The following is a 10,281-nucleotide window of genomic DNA, read 5'->3' on the forward strand; positions in this document are numbered from 1 at the left end:
ACTTTGGAATAAAACGAGTCTTATTTTTAAACACCCTTATACTGAATAAGGCTCAGCCGACCTTAATCTTTTTCCAACCCGTTATAAATACCTAGGAAGTGAATGTTTTAGTCAATTCGGTCAAAAACAATAAGCACTTTGATAAATGTATGCCGACTAGGCACGTCGACATCATTAAGATTGCATATATACCCAAGCAATGCATCTGTTCATCTTTTTGAATTGACAATTTAAAACTTTGTATCTATGCATCCATGGTCCGTTCAGTAATAATAATGTAACCTGTGGTATCTAAAGCATATCTTTACCCTAATGTAAAGTCTCATTAAGTACCTATCTAATAGAAACATGTAGTGCATTATTGCATCAAGGTAAATACCTGATATAAATGATTTAAAAAAGGAAGTAAAATTTACTTTTGTATCTCAGCTTTGTTGAGACATGCCTTAAATGATATATAATGTGATATCAGTGTTCAACTTGACAGTGTAAGGAAGTGTTTTATTACGTTATTTTTATTGGACTATGAAGTCGTTTATGATATGGGGCATCTTAACACTATTAACGACAGTTGGTAAGTCGCATTTTTTAAAAGAAGATTTTAAAATTCCAAAGGATGAATACTTATCGAAAACAATGATTCTAATGAAGGATACCGATATTAATTCTATATAAATGTGCATAAAACACGGTATTTTTACCTTATGAGACTATAGTAGACCACAGTTAATCTTTAGGCGTTCACCAGTCATTTAATATTTGTGCGCTTTCTGCTATTAAATACACCGTTAAAATGTTGTTATCAGTAATGAATATTTTCCATCAATGCATTATTTTGTAAGAACGTGAAGGTTTATCAGTCAAAATGTATGTTTGTAATACACGTGCATGTATTAATTTTGAATAAGAGTGTCACTTTTACAAAAATGAATGCATATCAAAATTCAATAAAAATCAAATCTTCATTCATTGGCTCTAGATACAATTAAAACAAACACACATGTAGCTTAACGTTTTGATAGCATACAGAAGATAGTTAATAAATTTCTGTATGACAGGTTCATATATGATATTTAATTTATTTTGGGAAATGCATTCTATTTCATTAACTTTATCCAATAACACTTTAAGACCAATTCCATTTCTCAAGTTACTATTTCTTATCCAGCCGTGTATTGCTTACCAGGAGGTGGCACCCAATATCGTACCATTTCTGTCGATATTTTAGTTACAATCCCTCAATCAGCCGTGCTTTTGTTGACAGGCGTTGACACAACTTCCCATCCATCTTTTGGTAAGTCGCATTTTTTAAAAGAAGTAAACAAATTACAAGGGTTGATAATTTGTTTTGTTTAAATTTATCTTAATAATTGATATTCCTAATACCTATTACAAAATGTCAAATCTGTTTAGATTCACAGTTCAGTTTTTCCTATTTTTGTAAGTATCCTCTATAGGTCGGAATGAAAGATTATAAGTATCTTCCATGGCCGAGAGTGTAAGATAGGATCATCCCGATCCGAGCGGAGGGTGTTTTGCGGAAACGAGGTTTACCGAGAGTGACTATGGTAGATGCTTTTGCTCCCACCTCAGTTAAACAAAATTAGGTTAAAATTATTTTCTACTGGAACTCTTTTGTGCGTAGTGAAAATAAATGCGTATGGATATATGATAATTCGTGGTTGTCATGGATATGCGAGCAGTGATTCAGATTATGTTAATAGTCAAATCGGTCTTTAAATAGTTCTGAGGAGATAAAGCATTATTTCTTGAAAGGTGCGTGAAAACTGTTTTACGGTGACATTTGAAGCGAGAAATAATTAATTAGCATTCTAAATATTTCCAAAAGACAAGGTTTCATGATGCTACAGACGACAGTCTTCAACAAGGGAGATAATTACAATGTGATGGCCATTAAAAAAGGAGTTCCATACGGGCGTTTTATCTTTGCCCTTGGGCAAGATGAGAATTTCTAGCATGGTTAAATTTTTGGATCTACTTATTTGAGGTAGGAGAAATATGTATCCTAATCCGAGAACAGGATATTCTAATATCCGAAAGGCACAACAGTCTAAACATAGAGGGATGTAAACAAGTTGCAATGTCCTACCAGGTAAAATTAAACATGTAAAGAAAAGAATCTGTCACCGTTTGCATCGATAAATGAAAGTATAGTTGAACACCACAATTTGCAATTTGGCACTCATCATATGTTGTACCGTTCTTAGTAATTTCATTTATGTCTAGTAAAATATAAAACAAAATCTTGCTTTACAGTGAGCACGTAACATTGTTTGAAATCAATTTTATTACAAAAATCGCAAATCAGATGTATTGTCCGAATTCGAAGTCAGAAATACGTTCTCGAATATACAGGCGAATCCACTTTTTTTTTCAAACGGCGGAAGTTTAAACTTACAAATACCTAGGCGTTACACTCTTGTACCAGCTTCTGTCATAAAGATATTTAATCAGTCACTACCAAGACATGGCAGCGTGTTTACCTCATCCGAGCATTTAAAAACGTCCTTAATCGCGCGTTTTGAAGTTTCATATGCAGCATGTATAAAACTGTTGGTAGAATAATGATGCAAAAGTTGTTTATGAATATATTACACAACTAAGCTAGGGCAAGTAAAGTATGAGGCGGCTCGAATCATTTCCTGTGCAACAGGCTTTGTTTTCATATCCAATCAATACATTAAGACAAGACTTGAATTTGTAAGGAAAGGAATGCGTAAATAAACACTAATTTTACAAGATTACTACACCTGTTTTTTCCATATGTCTCATGTTGTCTTTTATTTTATGTATAACTGACACGGCTAAATCTTTGATCATGCCCAAATGTTTATTTGTTCTCTTTCTTCATCGATGTAAAACATCGATACGCGGAAAATAACTTTCCTTGGTTCGACTAGTAGTGAACACTAAAAGGTTTATCACGACATAACGTTCTCTGGAATTGAACAAGAACACTTCCATACCAGACTCTGAGCTTTTGTTGATAACTACGTATAAATCCCGTCATTATAGCGTACATCATCGACCAATGAAATGATTCTTACAAACTGAAAAGTCGCAAACTTTAAGCCTGGATCGAAGTCTGTGCCCACAATAAAATACAAAGGATACAATAATTATAATATCATACACACGACATAAAAGTTTTCAGTGTTGAACTTATATGATACAGCAAAATTAAAAATCACAGCGGCTTCTCGAAGGATAAGAATCATATTGCACTAGCTTTGGGGGCTTCTCTGCAAGGAATCGAATGCTCTAATGCAAGCATATTTGAATTTTCCAGGATGTTCAGATGTCGTCAGCTTACCGACAATTTGTAACGGAATATTCGACTGTTACACTCACGTGTTCGACATTGAATGATGTACGATTTGTGGATTCTTCGATATGAGAAAAGCGTAGTGAGAATTGGATATTTAGAAAATAAATGTACTTCATTCATATACGATCCCGTGTCCAGCTGTTCCTGTTTGAACCTCACAACATATGCTTACACCACAAACCCTTTGAACAGAACTAACAACAATAATTCTTGGAGTTGCACATCAACATAAAAAAGTTCCAAAGGGACAAAAAGCAAAACCAATGTGTACATTTATGTCAGAGGAAAGCAGTTGGCGAATTTATGTACAAGCTTTGTCATGAAGATAAAATTATATACGTATGTTACAATGTATAACATAATTTTATTTTTGAGAGCATTATTGAACTTTTTGCAGTTTTTCCAATCGCCACCATTTATGTGCTTCGTTATCATTTTATATTTGATATATATATATAATTTTGTATAGGAACAGATTTTGAGACGATGATGCGGTTATATGAATAGGTATATTCATTGTTATTGCCAATCCCTTTGTACTTTTATTTGTTTTATAATCTACATGTGTATTTCCATCAGCTTCTCTAATATGGGATCAATGGTATAGTTTAAAATGTTAACATGTTTACATAAGGTTCCACCAGAGCTAGATAATTCATAGCTTACGATTGAGTAAAATTATAATGCATCTTATTTAAATAATTTTGAGCGTTGTTGGATTGAATTAGTGCTCCTATTGTGTATATTCGATGTGTAGAACATTTAAACATACTAGCAACAGTGAATAATTTGTTGAACGTTATTCTTTATTCCATGTATTTAAATGTCCACAGTACTCGTTTGATATTTCTTTTGTAACACAATTTAAGGAATGCATTGCGTGATGTTATTATCGGGGTATAAACGCAGTATGGCTGGTTAAAGTGTGCGGAGTCGGAAAGCAAATGATTATTTCTCACAAAAACGACAATAATGACCATTTCTCACAATAACGACCATTTCTCACAATATCATCCATTTCTCACAATAACGTCCATTTCTCACAATACAGTTTACGAGTTACTTACATATATTTTGTAAAAGATCATACGTTGCAGTTAATTCCTGTGATGAAGTGTGTGTATGTATTTATCCTGTCACTTGAATACAAATTGGTCCAATAACAAGGTGCCGTATAAACTTTAGTTTATTAGGATAGTTGACCACGTGATGTTTATCTACAAACAGGTGGTCATGTGACCGCAAAAACGAACTTCTTTTTTATATTCTTCAATGTCAGAGGAAAAGCACAAATAGTGTTTCAGTATCATATCAATAGACCGCCATCAACCAAACTTAACAATCATTCGCCCATAAACTCCAATCGCTCCGCATAATAATGACACTGGCAAAACAATCGACCTGAAAATCTACATGTGATGTGAAAATCTTACCCCACCCGCTAATGCTGGAGACAGTGAAACAGCATTCAACGATACTTGTCGATAGTTTATTCCATTCCTGTGTTGAATGACAAAATCTCACTTACAACAGAACTGAATGATCTCTTAACCGGTGCAGTTCTGAGCATCCAACACTATCAACATGAATTAAATCCATTTAACATGTGGCATTGTTTGTAAACACTCGTTATCTTGAATCATGACCTGTGTACTGTTCTCTGTGACTTGCGGAATAATTGTAACATCATTAGATAATGTTTGGAGACTGATCCATGTGTATGCACTTGTAAAAGCTTGTTTATGTTTTAATTTATATTGACGTATTAAAATGCAATGACTTTGAATATAAACGTATTGAAAAAGGTGAACAGTTTTAAGAAGTATTTTGGAGGCGATTTGAACATGGATACCGGGTGTGATGACGTCAACATCGAAAAAACAGTTGCCTCCCTTACTTTTAAGATACTTGATAATTTTAAGGTTATTTATAGCGTTTAATTAAACAAAGTAACAGGATAAATAGAATACTAGGTAAGTGCCGTGGATGGAGAAAGGTTATCTGGCTCGGCTACGGATTTTATCGGGTTCGCCTTCGACTCACCAGATAAATTTCTCCGCCTTGCCAGATAAACTTCCTCCATCCACGGCAATAACCTAGTATTCTCTATATCTCCTTAAGGGTGGCTCTAACGATGGCAGCATTTTCTTCTTTGTTTAAAAGTCACACAATGGATGTGATGGGGACTGCAATACAATGAAAACTACAGGGAAGAGCCCTAATGTAGCCTTTATGTGCAGGCAGACCTTAATAATCTCCAATACTGAGTGACTGGTACACATTATTCATAAAACGTGCTCAACATACTTTATGTGTTCCATGGTTTAATCGTTTGTTTTATTGGGAGCTTAAATATATTGAAAGTATACGTTTTAATTGTAATAGATACAACTTTGTTAGAAACTATAAAATCATTCCATTTGTCGATGCATTGCTGGATGAGTCACCATCTCCGTGGACGTTCCAGTTTAACAAACTGCTGCTTTGTAACTTTTGCTATGCATTTGTTACAACTGATGAAATACAGTAAAAATCCCTACAATCTAATTAATATGCTAACTCGATTTGCCAAACCATTATTTTCAGTGCCAATCGTGCGTGTTTTCATTGGTCCACAACATAATATTTCGATGAAATTTAACGAAGGGGGTGAGCTGCGGCTTACATGCGAGTCACCCGACGGTATACCTGCGGCAAATATCAGCTGGTACCTTGACAATAAAACAGACAGTTTCTTTGCCGATGATCTTATCTTAAATGCTTCAAAAAGAGAAGTTATCGAAAATGTTGATGGAACTGCAACCGTAAAGAGCACTCTGACACACAATGTTAGTAGGGGAGAAAACGGCATGGATGTGTATTGTAATGCAAGTAGTAAAGAAAACATCCGAATATCAAGCAAAACGATTAAGCTGATGTCCAATGTAAGTTTGCATGAACATCAATGATAGCATTCTGCTTAAACAAAATATTTTGGTCGTGTAACTTTAATAATTGTTAGGTTTCTTCATCAAGGTATATGCATAAGTTACACATAATTACAACTGACAATTAATTAGAACACTAAGGGTAATCGTCACACGGTCATTAGCAGGTCCCTGCAAAGTGTGTATCCATTTGCTATATTTTGAAGGGTAATGAATCACGAGAAAGTGTCTATATGATTGTCAGTGAGTCTGTGCGCACACGGCTAATTTCAAAAACTGCTTTAGTCCAATAGCAACTTTCACTGGTAGTTGAAGTGTTCCTCATCCCTATTTAAGCGTAGGAATCCGACAGGAACAATAATTGTGAACCTGTACGACTGTATCTTCCTATTATTGAAAATAAGCAGCTTCCTACAGAGTTCGTAATATATTTTACAAATATAATAACAGTTCAACATGAATATATTATTGCAAATGCTTTCACTGTGCATTCATGAGCTTAATCGATTTAATGTCATGTACAGTCGAAACTCGTTGGCTCGATATCTCATGGATCGATATCCTCGTTGGCTCGAACCAAATTAAAAGGACTGATTTTTATTTACTCTTTGTTTATATAAATTTCGATCGGATGGCTCGATACTTGAGGGTCGATATTTCTCCACGCTCGAAGTCGTTTTCGCAGTCCCAAACAAGAATTTCACACATTGATTTGTTTGCTTGGGTCGATGTCATTTTCGCGGGTTCAGTTAAGAATCTCACACCTTGATTTGTTTGATTGGCTTCATTTAGCGCAAGGCGCTAATCGATTAAAATTGCGAATTTAAATGGTTTAACAGTTTAAATAAAAATGCCATCACTTTAAGTTCTGTCTCTAATTGTTATCCATCCCTAAATTACTATGCATTTTGAAATAACTTTTAAGCAATGTTTGTGTAACCCACTGTTTACAATTGCTTGTTTTCGCATAAATGTATTTTTATTATAAATAAAAAAAAATATATTTTTTAATAATCGAATAAGTCATATTACGAAATTTAGGGTGCCCAACTATGCCCAATAAATACTCTTCCTTCTCTTGCGGAGATAGCGTAGCCAATAACAAACGAGGTAAATAAGACTTTATGTAACAAATGAAAAAATAACATTCTGTGAGCAATCCCGCTTGGCTCGATATTCTCGAGGCTCGAAGTACTTTGACCGGTCCCTAGAATATCGAGCCATAGAGTTTCGACTGTATTATTATTAAGTGATGAGCCCACCTTTAAATTATTTCAGACCTTCCAGAGCAGCTGGTTTACATCAATGGTCACCTAATTTATGACACTTTCTTCATGATTATGAACTCTGGCACAGACCAGTCGTTACAGTGTTCTGTTCATGGTGGCAATCCCGTCGCCAAGATATCGTGGTCATGTTACAACGGCATCCAGACTGACATGAATACGCCATTCAGTGCAGTCAGCAACGTTTCTTGGTTTGCTAGAGACTTTAATGACTCGACGTGCCATGCATCTCACGTTTGTTGGATGGTCTGTGGGACAAGCAGTGTCCATCCGTGTGCTATGTATTTGTCATTTTATGCTGTGATTAAATGTAAGTTAAACGTATTTTTTTTGCCTAATAATGTATTTCTATTGCAGTTGAACCGAGTCTTGTTATTTGCAATGTCGGTTATTCCAAACTGTACCTAGGTATTTTAAATGCGACATTATTTTCAAATGTCGAACTAAATTGCTCGAGCAATCGAAAACCTAAATCTAAAAATTACACCTGGATATGGCCATCGCGGAATACATCTGCGGGGCAACTTCTTTCTTTCAAATATGTTCAACGCTCGTTTCAAGGAAAGTATACTTTGGTCGTTGAAAACACTATAAAGCCGAGCATAGGACTGACATTGAAGGGATATGCTAATTCAACTTTTGACATGCATGTTCAATGTAAGTACGCAATGCTTCCTTGTACAACTTTTATATGTATATACTGTACGTACATACACTCTATATATCGTTTGTGTACTGATGTATGTAAATATATATTATGCATGTAGTTTCAAAAGACAAGAAGCACATCGTTTCCCTTTTTAAGCCTTTTATACTAACCTTTTCATATTCTTTGTTCATCGACTAAAATATCATTCAAACACTTTCTATCGAAATGCTCTTAAACTTTCATGTTCATTGAATAATAATTTTTGATCATCCTATAACATGTGTCCAGTAGGTAAAAAAGCGTTTGCTCTTTAATACACAGCGCCGATAATTCCAGTGTCCCGATAACGTACATATCATAATCAAATTATTCTCCTTTGTTTTGCACAGATACTCCAGGGACACCTACCTTTAGATTTGTAACGAAAAACACGATTATAACAAAAAACAGCATTTCGGTAATTAGGAACGATGTGATAAGCATTGCCTGAATCGCTGACGGAAATCCACCACCACATTATACATGGTCAACAGGGCATGAGGGGCAAATCATCACTACAGCATTTGACAGTGATACGAACCTTACTTGTGAAGTTTCAACACATTATACCCAAATGGTTATGATAGTACAAAAGCTGCGGTCAATTCAATGATACAAGTAAACGTAGTGTGTGGGTATACACTTGTATAGGTTTCTTAAATAATAACACTAAAATGCGGTGTTGTTACCAATTCTGGACTTATCTTGTTGATTGTCATTAGTTTTATGTGAGACCCATCCATTGCTGTTGTTGTTTTATTTAATTCAGATCCCCCAGACATTCTTGCTCTAGGGATTTATTCCACGTGCATGAAAAACTCTACATTAAAACAAAACGTTATCCGAGTATTAGAACATGACCAAGTTAGTATTGAATGCTTTGCTGTTGGCAATCCGGAGCGCAATTGCCAATGGACCAATCATTCACAATCGTGTTCACTTGTTATTTCGAATGCTACCAAAGGAGATGTAGGAACGTATGTTTACAATCTAACACAATGAACACAACATACGGTAGGATGGTGGTGGGACAGAATCTTCTATCATTTCACCTTGATATATTGTGTAAGCACACTGCAAAATGCAAATTCATGATACAATCTTTTGTCGAGTTACACTGAATAATGAAAAGTTGCTGACATGATGAAATGGGGATAATTGTTTTTTTTAGAGATATTATTATATCCATGTTTCGTTTTATTTAATGCTGCGATATAATGTTATTAAAATACAATGTGTACAGGGGCAACATCTCAAAACAGTAAAATATTTAGTGAATGTTATGTTGATGTTAAACTTGAATGATCAAATCTTTAATATTTGGATTTATGTTGCGGTCAATTTTCTTTAAACCACCAATAACATAAAATATATTCAATGTATTTCGTCTTTTACAATATATGATGCTTACGTGCAAATAACGCTTGTGCTTCTGAGTAATCTTTACTACACAATGTATTAAATCGATTTGATTCGCTAAAGGTTTTCTGCTTTCAAAGAGAGATCATAAATATTTTTGTAAAAAATGATTTATCTTTCAGATCCACCAAAAATAGCAATTCTTCACTCTTCTGTTGAGGTCATTGAAGGTGTTAATTTTAGTTTAATTTGTGATGCGAGGCCAGGAAATCCAAATGTTACAACATTTTATTGGACAAGTACACAACTGTCTGGAAGAAATACATCTGGCCAATACCTCATCATGCTGAACATTTCTCGAACCGATGAAAGCATATTTACTTGTTTAGCCCAACATATCATGCAACCAACCTGATGTACGGACATTAAAGGAAGCGATATGCAAACAGTTACTATCGATGTACAATGTATGTATTTTAATTTGAATTACAATTGTAAATTCGCATCCCATTATTGAACGTTAAGATTAGATTTGCATATCGCCATGTTTGCAAAAATACTTAAAACCAATGCTCCGAAATGTGCTTCTTAATCAATTATGTACTAAGCATAGATGTATGGCTCACCAGAACACATATCAAGTTCGATCGGTTATTATGATAACTGTTATGT

At 34.6% G+C, this 10,281-nt stretch overlaps 1 long non-coding RNA gene across 1 annotated transcript; it reads left to right on the forward strand.

The window, feature by feature from the left end:
* The first annotated feature begins 434 nt into the window (after window positions 1–434).
* LOC128236233 (uncharacterized) lies at window positions 435–4,590 on the forward strand. Its single transcript, XR_008261297.1, has 3 exons — window positions 435–574; window positions 1,169–1,294; window positions 3,311–4,590. It is a non-coding gene; the product is annotated as an uncharacterized LOC128236233 (long non-coding RNA).
* The last annotated feature ends 5,691 nt before the right edge of the window (window positions 4,591–10,281 follow it).

The sequence above is a fragment of the Mya arenaria genome, chromosome 5 (genome assembly GCF_026914265.1).
Source record: "Mya arenaria isolate MELC-2E11 chromosome 5, ASM2691426v1".
NCBI lineage: Eukaryota > Metazoa > Mollusca > Bivalvia > Myida > Myidae > Mya > Mya arenaria.